The following is a 10428-nucleotide window of genomic DNA, read 5'->3' on the forward strand; positions in this document are numbered from 1 at the left end:
TGAGTTCTTCCAGAAAGAGGAAGGAATCACCAGCTGGCAGTTGGCGTTCCTGCTTCTGCCTGGGCAAACCATCCCCTGTGGCCAAACAACAACTGCAGAGCAGTGCCAGGGAGCCCTCTGAAGTAGAAATCTTGGTCCTGGCAGGTAAGGGTGCAAATCCAGCTTTCAAAACACTGCTTGTCAGCAACACAGGTAGAATTCATGCTTTCAGTGGGCTTGTACCTCCTTCTGGCATTCAAGCCTGTGCCTGACATCTTTGGTTGACTCCTGTCTTTCCCAGATGAGTCTCACAAGCTGCTTGAAACCTGCTTGACAGGCAGCACCAAGCCTTTGCCTCCTTGGACAGTGAAAGTTTGACGCTAAATGCTGTGTATCTACTCTTTCCAGGTGAATCGATCCCTTGCCAATACAGGAACCCACCAGCAAGTTGCAATGATGCACGTTGTGCTTCCATCAATGGAGTGCAGTTAGGATGCATGAGTCACTGCAGTTCCAAGGACAGCCTTCCACGTGACAGCAATGATGGAGAGAAGGATGTTTGACCTATTCAGTTTTGGGCCCCTCCCTGCAAGAAAACCTTGCGGTTCTGGAACGTCTTCAGCTACGAAGGTAGTGAGGGGTCTGGAGCACAAACCTTACGAGGAGCTGCTGAGGGAACTAGGATTGTTCAGCTTGGAAAAGAGCAGGCTCAGGGGAGACCTTATAACTCTCTATAACGTCCTGAAGGGAGGTTGTAGTGAGCTGGGGTTTGGCCTCTTCTCTCGTGTGATCAGTTATAGATCTAGAGGGAATGGTTTTAAGCTGTGCCAGGAAAGATTCAGGCTGGACATTAGGAAATATTACTTCCCCTAAAGGGTATTCAGGCATTGGATAGCACTGCCCAGGGAGGTGGTGGAGTCACCGACCATGGGAGTGCTCAAGAAACGTTTGGATGTTGTGTTGAGAGGTATGATTTATCCGGGAAGTATTGGTAATGGTTGGACCAGATGATTTTGTAGGTCTTCTCCAACCTTGATAATTCTGTGATTGTGAGCTGAGAAACTTTTCTTGCTCAAGTCCAGCTTCCAAGCTTAACCACCTACAATGAAGTTGATGTCGTTTTTCTGGTAGCCCTCAAGACAGTGTCCGCATTTACCCAAAATCAGGAGGTAACCAGCTGCAGTGAAGTGAGCAATTTCAGTGCCTATTTCTGATGGTGGCAATGAGTTCAGAGGTCACACTTAATTGACGGTGCCTGTTTCCATTCTGACAAAGGATGTAGTTGCAGCTGACTTCCCGAGGCTGCCATACGTAGTGGTGATGCAGCCTTGGGCTTGTGCGTTTGCATGACTCCCACCTTTCCTTTCTGTGTCTTGCAGGTCAGCTGGTGCTGGAAGCGGCCGGTATCTGAGTAGGAATGAAGGTGAGTGCAGGAGCAGCTGCTGAGGGGAGGAAGGAAGTCCATGCTAATGAGCTCTGTAGCATCTGCGGGTACGGAACACGAGGAGGCAGCAGTGATGCAGGGGGCTCCCCAGCAGGAAGCTGTCTGATCCAAATGCTTGCTGAGAGTTTGGAAGCCCAAGCCCTTATGGTCTCTGTAAGGGTGGCTAGTAAAAAGATGTTAACCAAGATGGTGGTAAATAGTCAAAGATTATTAGCAAAGGAAAACTGACCAATGTTGATGCCTTGACCAGAAAGCTGAGGCAGTCTCAACTGGGGAGCAGTCTCCAAGAGATTCTGCCTTAGTGGTGGTCAGCCTTTAAATGAGGTGAGGTCTCAGAAGAGGTGCAGTCGAGGTCCACCCCTTCTGGGAGCACAGCTAGATTACTCTCACCTGTGCTCCCGCAGCTGGCCCAACACTTGCCTCAGCTGATTAATCAGAGGTTCAAGCTGTGATTTCCCATACAGTCTCTAAGCTGAAGGCAGCATCTCCTTGATCTGATGGTGGTGTGCCTGAGTGAGGGAGTGATCCAAGCTGGATGCAAAAGAGTCATCTTAATTTCTCTCCTATTTTACTTCAGATGACACCTATTGGGTGTTGGTTTCTTAAAATTTGGATCTAGGAGGTGGCCTCTCCCTTTGCTTCTGGTGAAAGCACAGATGTGCAGCAGGAGTAGAAGACAAAGAGGTTTTCTTGGTGACAGCAACACCAATTATTTGATTCAAATGTAGAACTGTGATGAAGATGGTGAAGAACAGATCCGCCTCAAAGACATGCTTGATCACATAAGGAATGAGCATGTGATCCAAGACAGTCAGTGTGGCTTTAGCAGGGGAAGGCCATGCCTAACCAATCTGGTGCTCTTCTATGATGGAGTGACGGCATTTGTGGACAAAAGGAGGGAAACTGATGTCATTGACCTGGACTTGAGCAAGATCTTTTACATGGCCCTCCACCACATCCTTATCTCTAAACTGGAGGGATGTGGATTTGACAGGTGGACCACCTGGTGGATAAGGGATTGGTTGAAAGGCCACAGACAGAGGGTGGTGATTCATGGTTCTGTGTCCAGGTGGAGGCCAATAACAAGTGGTGTCATCCAGGAGTCTGTCTTGGGACCAGTGCTTTTTTACATGGTTATCAGTGACACCAATGATGCAATGGAGTGCACCCTCTGCTGTTTGCTGAGTGGTGCGGCTGATGCAGTGGAAGGAAGGGATGCCATTCAGAGGGAGCTCAACCGAGAGGTTGGCCTAGGTGAATCTAATGAGGTTGAACACAGCAAAGTGCAAGGTTTTGCACTTGGGCTGGAGGAATCCCAGGCATCTGTACAGCCTGGGAGGAGCAGTCCTTAAGAGAAGCCCCGCAGAGAAGGACCTGGGGGTCCTGGTGGATGAAAAACAGAACGTGAGCCATCAGCGTGCTCTTGCAGCTCAGAGAGCAAATGGTCCCCTGGGCTCCATCAGAAGAGGGGATGGCCAGCAGGGACAGGGAGGCGATTGATCTTCATGATCCTTGAGGTCCCTTCCAGCCCGGGCCATTCTATGATTCTGTGATTACACTCGCTGTCAGAAATAACGGCAGCTGTACAGAAGCTTGTTTTTTCTTTCTTTTTCTGGCTTTGAAGGAGAAGGGGTGGAGCAAGGGGAGACCCACTGGTCATTTGTCACCTCATGAACAGGATGGATTCTGCATTGACTGTGAAAAACCTGGGCTAGTAGCATGGGCATGTTTCAGGCTGGACTCTTCTTTTGCTGCTTGGTTTCCTTTTGGCTACAGGGAGACAGCTGTCTAAAGGTGTGTTTTCAAACCCACTCTCCAAAACCATGTTTCATTGTTGCAGGTGGTTCAGTGTGCTCTTGCAGTGCAGATGCTGTAGTTTGCTGTAGAATCTGAATGGTTTCTGTTCCTAGGAGAGGACTGGGAGGAGGTAGTGAGAAGAGAATTCAATGCCTAAGGGGAGGGGAGATCGGGGATTGGTGGGAGAGGGAGCCAATAGGAGGGAGAGAGGAGTTGGGCGCAGGGTGATGGTAACACCCCTTTGTGATGTCATAATGCCCCTTTGTGACGTCATAATGCTTCTTTGTGATGTCATAATGCCCTTTGTGATGTCATAATGCTCCTTTCTGACATCACGATGCCCCTTTCTGACGTCACGATGCCCCTTCGTGTTGTCATAATGCCCCTTTGTGATGTCATGATGCCCTTTGTGACGTCATAATGCTTATTTGTGATGTCATAATGCCCCTTTTTGACATTATAGTGCCCCTTTGTGACATCATAATGCTTATTTGTGACGTCATAATGCCCATTTGTGACATCATATCACCCCTTTGTGATGTCATACTGCCCCATATGAAGTCCAGGCAGAGTCAAAACTTATGGACCTGCACGAGGATCACTTTCAAGACAGTGGCTCTGTTGCTTCAAGCTTATTTGCTTCGTCCTGCCGCCACTCTATTACCAAGTATCAGCAACCTCTTGCATGATTCAACTTGCAAACGTTTGACACTAACCCTTGTGTTTCTGTGCCTTCCTAGATAATTTGAGCCCTTGTCAACCCCAAAGATCCAAACCAAGTAGTGATGTGCAGTGTGTTTCCATCAATGGAGAGTTCTTATTAAGCACAAATCGCTGCAATTCGGATGACAGCCTTCCACATGGTAACAGTGATGGACACAAGGGGCTCATCCACGTTCATGCTCTCATATCTCCTGGCTCTGCTGAAGCTCCTGACCTGAGCCTGCCAGACACCACAGTCACCTGCCTGGATTGTGACCCAGCGCCTTTGCAGTGCTGCCCATCCCAAGCACAGCCCGAGTGCCCCAGCAGCAGCACCACCATGCAGGAGCAGGGCAGCATCAGTGAGGTGAAGCTGAGCATCTTAGATGGGGACTTAGAGTCAGGCTGCCAGTCCCAGGCACCAGGCAGCAGCACCAGCTCTGAGCCACTCTCATCTTGACAAGAGGAGTCCTATCTTCACCCTTGACCTCTCAAGCCCTCCTGTCTTTTATTGAATAAAGTCACTCTCATGCTCAATCATCGCCTTGGCTGCATTCCGAGTCTTCATTCACAGGGATTGGGATGAATGCAACAAACAGCAAGGCAGCTCAGCTTGCAATGCTATGGCTGTGGGGTTCGTGCAGGCAGAGCTCTGGGTTCCCATTTTGCATGGCTTTGGGATGTCAGCAGCAAGATCTCTACCATTTTGTATGGCAGCAAATAATCTCTAGCATCCAGGTTGCTGCTCATGATAATCCCAGTCTTCCTGGCTGTCGCTTTGTGATACCTTTCAAAGCCTTTTGATACTCTTTGATGCCTTGGCTGCTCCCTAACACCTCTGTCCTCCTGCCATGTTGACTCATGTCTCCCACTTTTAAGCTGGCTTTGCAGATCATCTCCAGCCCTGTCATCATCACGCTGCAGCAGGAGGTGCTCACCTGGCCCAATGTCTGGCAGTACAGCTTGTTCTGCAGATGAGCAGCTGCCTCCTCATCTCTTCAGCTACAGTAGTTTTTCTCAGGGCAGTTAGATGCAGTCACGCTCCTCTGGATTTGGTGTGTTAAATCCATGCTGCATGGCAGCAGTCAGTGCAATACAAAGGTGTTCTGTGTGCCGCAGCATTTCTCCAGGGGAAATGAATCCTAGCAACAGTCTGGAGGAGTCTGTGAGCCTGAGATGCTCAACCAATGAGAGCCATGAGAGCATCACCTGCATTGGGTTTAGGGCACAGAACAGAATTGATTTCACTGACTGGTGTGCAATTTCTCCCTTGCCAACAGGGGATGTGCGCGCAGTATTGCAGTAATGAATAAGCACTGCTGCTATCGCTGCCATCTTTGCCTAACTAGAAATCTTTGACTTTGAGAGTTTCTCACACAAGGGGAGAGGGTAAGAAAGTAAAGAGGCACAGAAAACTAAGGGAAACTGCTCTTCTTTATCTTATCTATAAAAATTGATACAATTGATGCTGTCGTGCATTTTTTTATTATTTTTAATTTTTTGCCAATGTCAGTTAGATTGTTTTAAAATATCCACACACCAAAATCTGACTACCAAGCAAATTTAATGAAAATGAAATGAAGGTGAGTTAGCGGAAAGCACAAGGCCATATTATATCAGGCTCTAGCAAATTTACAGGCAGTCACTGCACGAAGAGGTAGATTTGAGTTGCACATTATATGATTCCCACAAAGATTAATGAAATCTGAAGCTTTCAATATATTTCCCCTATAATCAAAAGAGAACGGATCCCCAGGGTCTGTCCCGCAGACGTTCTTTCCGTGGTCTCTGCTGCCACCTGCTGGCCAATACTCGGAACTGCCACTGTTGGGCGTTTGGTGCCGCAGGAAGCACAACGCAGATCTGAGTTCTGACCGGTCTATGCAGCAAATCCGCCAATCTTTATTGTGATAAGCCCTCCACATGGCATTGCACACGCACTCGAACACGCAACAGGCATAGATTTCTCCTAACTCCTCGAGGAGCAGGCAAGCAGAACAACTGAGCGCAGCACTGCTAGTGATTGGGCCACCCCCATCATAGAGATGTGTGTTAGATCTTTTACCCACCCCTGGCATTTTTGGCTACAAGGGCACACTGCTGGCTCATGGTCAATCTGTCGTCCACCAGGACGCCCAGGTCCCTCTCAGCAGAGCTCCTCTCCAGCAGCTCTTCTTTCTGCTTACACAAGGAAGATAGTCTTGTCAATGCAGAGAAATGAATCACAGAATCACAGAATGACCCGTGTTGGAAGGGACCCCAAGGATCATGAAGCTCCAGCCCCCCTGCCTGGAAGGGCCACCAAACTTCCATGTTTACTAATGAAATAAATGAAATAAATGACAAAATTTCCTTTCAGAGAGTTGCATTCACACCTTGACTTAGGTTTGTACAGCTTGGGCATTTGGTCAGACGTGTACTGAAGTCAGGTTTTTCTTTGATTGAGAAAGCATTGAACTAGTTCCTCATTGATGTACAGTTCCTTAGAAATGGAGTAGTCCCCACTTCAGACCAGCTCCTACTGGATCCCATTTCCTGAGAGTCCCCCAAGAAATTCTGGAGGAATCAGTTTGCTTTCTAATCTACCAACTGTCTGATACTTTCAACACCTTGAATAAATTGCCAGTTGCTGACTTGTTTCTTTTTGTAAATCTGTTGATGCACGCACAAAAAATGGATCAGAGCACGGGGTCTTATCTGGAGATGGGAAAACAATTGGATAAACAGAAAATTGTTATTTGCAAGTTTTGCAGATCTGTAAGTGGCTTTTCAAGAGATTGTACCACTTCTGCACATTGATTGTCTGACAGTTTCCCTATGATTTTACTTAAAAATGAAGAAGCAATGAAAAGCTCTGTGCTCTGTGGGTGTGCATGGCTGGCTCTGCCCTTCTCATAGAGGAGAAAATCAACATTTTCACCCCTGGTTCCTACACTTAGATAAAATCCCCTCCACTTACCTGCAATTTTCCTATGTGTGGAAACAGCCTGACCTCAGATGGGGTGAAGCAGCTTCTATTTGTCCTTTCCCATTATTGAGGGAATAATCTGTATTCTTTTATCGTAAGAAGAAAGGAAATTTTGGATGAGGGAAGTACCTACAACATGTAGAGACTCTTAGGAAACAGAAAAATAAAAATAATAAAAAAATAAAAACAGTATCACAAAGAAAATCTTGAAAAGAGCCAAATAATAAGGGAAAATAGCTGACTGCTGCAGGTGCACTTTGAAGACCCACAACAGAGGAAGCTGAGGTCTCTCCTTCTTGTCCCTTCACTGTTTCTCAGTGTGCCTCATTGTGCCCAGGCGATGGCTTTTTTTATTATTTTACTTCTGTTATTACAGCAATTCACCTGCCAAAGAATTTAATTTGCTATGGAACTATATAGAATATCAGAGGAAAGACAGTGACAGTGCATGGACCCCCTTCTCTCTCCTCCTGGTATCTACATGTGCTGGAGAACTTCGCTTTTACCATAATATGCCTTGAAAGTGTTTGCAGCCTCATGATCTTTCTGGCTCTGCACAAACCTGCCTTCTCCAAGAGATTTTACTTTGAGATGTTGATGGCAGCTTGTAGTTTCCCCTTTTGGGAACCCTACTTGTCCTGGGCATCCTGATGTCTGAGTGGAGTCAGTCCTTGCTCTACAGCATCTTTCAACACCAAATATGCTGACCCCACTGCCAAGAGAACATTTCCTTGTAAAAAGCAACACAAAGAATTGAAGTCAGGGGTCATATTTGATATGGTCAATAAATCCATCCCTGGCTGACTTTCTTTATTAAGTTTCAGACATTTTTAATGAAAGAGCTATAATCCCTGTAATAAATTTTCTCTTGGTTTTCTATGTATTCAGATCTTAGTCTATGAAGAAGTAAAAGTGAATACAACTGAATTTACCATTGAATTGTAATATTTATTTCTTCTTCTGGTAGTATGTAGCAAATCATCTGTGCCTTACTGACTTCCCTTACTGACTGTGTTGCTAAATATCCTAATGGAAATCTCTTTTATTTGTATTTCTTTCTACTTTCCCCTGTTAAGGATTTCATGGCTGCTCTCAGGTCACCTTGGAGCCTTTTGTACTCCAGGCTGAACAGCCCCAGCTCTTTCAGCCTGTCCTCATAGGAGAGGTGTTCCAGCCCTTGAATCAGTTCTATGGCATGTATCAGTGACCTGTCCATGCTCCAACAGGTCCATGTCTCTCCTGTACTGAGGACTCTGCATCTGGATGCAGTACTCCAGATGAGGCCTCATCAGCACAGAGTAGAGGGGCAGGATTGCCTCCTTTGCCCTGCTGGCCGTGCTTCTTTTGATGCAGCCCAGGATATGGTTAACTTTCTGTGCTGTGAGAGCACACTGCTGGCTCATGTTCAGCTTCCCACCAACAGGAACCCCAGGTATTTTTCGCCAGGACTTTGCTCAATCCTTTCAGGCATTTCCCTTCCACTGAAAGCTTGATCCAGGATCTTGCCTTGTTCATGTGCACGGTGCTTTCTCACTTCATTGTGTGCACGGTGATTTCCCAAATAAGTCCAGATTTGCAGCATTTCCTTTCCAAAAAGAATTGAAGGTGGGGAATAAAGTGGGGAGGAGAGAGATAGATTCCAGCTGTATCTGCTGATCCATCTTTGCCTCATAGCAGGAAATAATCAAACACCTGTCTTAGTTCCTGGTGCTGTGCAAAGAGGAGCTCCTCATGAAAGATGAATTTCTTCCTCAAGTTCTATTGATCACAGTACTGGTCTGTTTATCAGTGTTCTGTTTTGGACCCCTCACTATAAGAAAGATATTGAGGCCCTAAATCTTGTCCAGTGAAAGGCAACAAAGCAGTGAAGGATCTGGAGCAAAATTAAGCTGGGCAGTTCTTTTTTTTTTTTTTGAGAACCAAAGCAATAATATTTTTATTTTATTTCTTTATTTATTGCTTACATCCCACTGAATGCAGCAAGAATATTCAGAAATATAAGTGTGAGGTGCCACTTCTCTCTTGCTGGTGCAAAAGCTGATCAAACCTCTGCACATCAGGAGCAAAAAGAGACAGATTGTGCAGAGCACTCCATAGCTGGGACTGCAGGAGGGCTCAGCCTGCTGTGCATAGCAAAGTTTCTCTTGTGTCCCTTGTCTCACTGCAGCTTTAAGGAATTCCCGAGGGGAGCTGCCTTAATAGCAAGTTGTACCACTTTTAAAGCTACATTTGTATCGCTCACACAGCAAGAGCTCTTGTCACATGGAAGCCATCGAATGAAAACACTGACGTGGCAAGAGAATAAGGCGAGATAATGAGAAATTAAGAGCATGAAAAGTAAATGCTCTAGAAAAGCTGACACTTCATAACACTTCAAGTGAACACTTGCCTGAATTTCAAAGTCGACCGATAAAAAATTATTTGCTTTTCTTATGTAACAGAAATAGATAAAGAATTCTGTTTGGATAGGAAAAGATTCCACTAGGCTGCAATTTACGTATGGATGCTCAATATTTAAGGAAATTGATTCTTTTACTTTGTAAAAGTGCTGTGCGTCACAGGGCAACCATGGGTCCTGTGATCCATCCTGCCCAGCCCCACAGCACGGGGCTCAGCTGTGACCCAGGAGCAGCCACCATCCTGTCCATGGCAGGGTGACCCTGCGCATGCCATCGTGCCCTCCACCAGGCCATGGAAACTGCATTTTCTTCTTCCCCCCCCCATCCCCAGAATGATAAAAGACAGACTCCATCAAGTCAATAGAGATGCTCCTGTTTCAAGGTGTGCAGAAATTCCCACCCTGCAGTGGTTTCAACAAGGACTGGTGACACGAAACAAACGGGGCTGCAGAAAGCAGAAAGAAATTGGTCTGTGCTTTATGGGGCACATCCTGGAGCTCCTCTGAGATCCGAGTTCAGCACCAATGGGATCATGCAGAGAAATCCTTAAGTCCGAGTTCAAAAGTCGTTTCTTCAGTGACCAAAGGGAAGTGAGAGCGCATAAGGAGAGAATACCACTCCCAGGGCTCAACGCAGCCATTCCCCTGCAGCATTTGAAGCACGGACTCAGATGTGAATGATCCAAATCCTTTATTACAAGTTCTCACATCCATTATAAACCTTCACAAGTTTTTTTTTTTCTAACATATCCAATCAGAGCCGTGAGTCCCTTCTTCTCCTTCCAGAGGTGTCCTTGGTTCTCAGGCTGTTGATCTGGCTCCACAGCTGCTGCTCTGAACAGCTTTTCTTGTATTCCCACATTCCCCCATGAGCCCAGCGCGGGGCAGGGCAGGATGGAGCAGGGGATGCTCCAAGGGACCACAGGAGAGGTAGAAGAAAGCTCCAGTGTGAGACCAGGGCCTCGTCGGCCCCCTGAGCAGAGAAACATGAGCAGGGCAGCTGGAGAGGCTGCGTCCTCATTGACACTCCTGGGCTGAGCCTTCAGCCTTCTGAAGGGCTCCAGCCATGCACCATCGTTCTCTGTAGGATTGTCCTTCAGGTGTGCAGCCGTGGGGGAGTCGTGCAGGATCAGGGTCCAA

General features: G+C 46.8%; 1 long non-coding RNA gene across 1 annotated transcript; it reads left to right on the plus strand.

The window, feature by feature from the left end:
- The first annotated feature begins 422 nt into the window (after positions 1-422).
- LOC146753216 (uncharacterized) lies at positions 423-3123 on the plus strand. The gene is made up of 3 exons (XR_014940171.1): positions 423-609; positions 1359-1402; positions 3048-3123. It is a non-coding gene; the product is annotated as an uncharacterized LOC146753216 (long non-coding RNA).
- Positions 3124-10428: the final 7305 nt, after the last annotated feature.

Source organism: Coturnix japonica, unplaced genomic scaffold, assembly GCF_054131305.1.
Source record: "Coturnix japonica strain WE unplaced genomic scaffold, WE-NBRP24 Scf039, whole genome shotgun sequence".
NCBI lineage: Eukaryota > Metazoa > Chordata > Aves > Galliformes > Phasianidae > Coturnix > Coturnix japonica.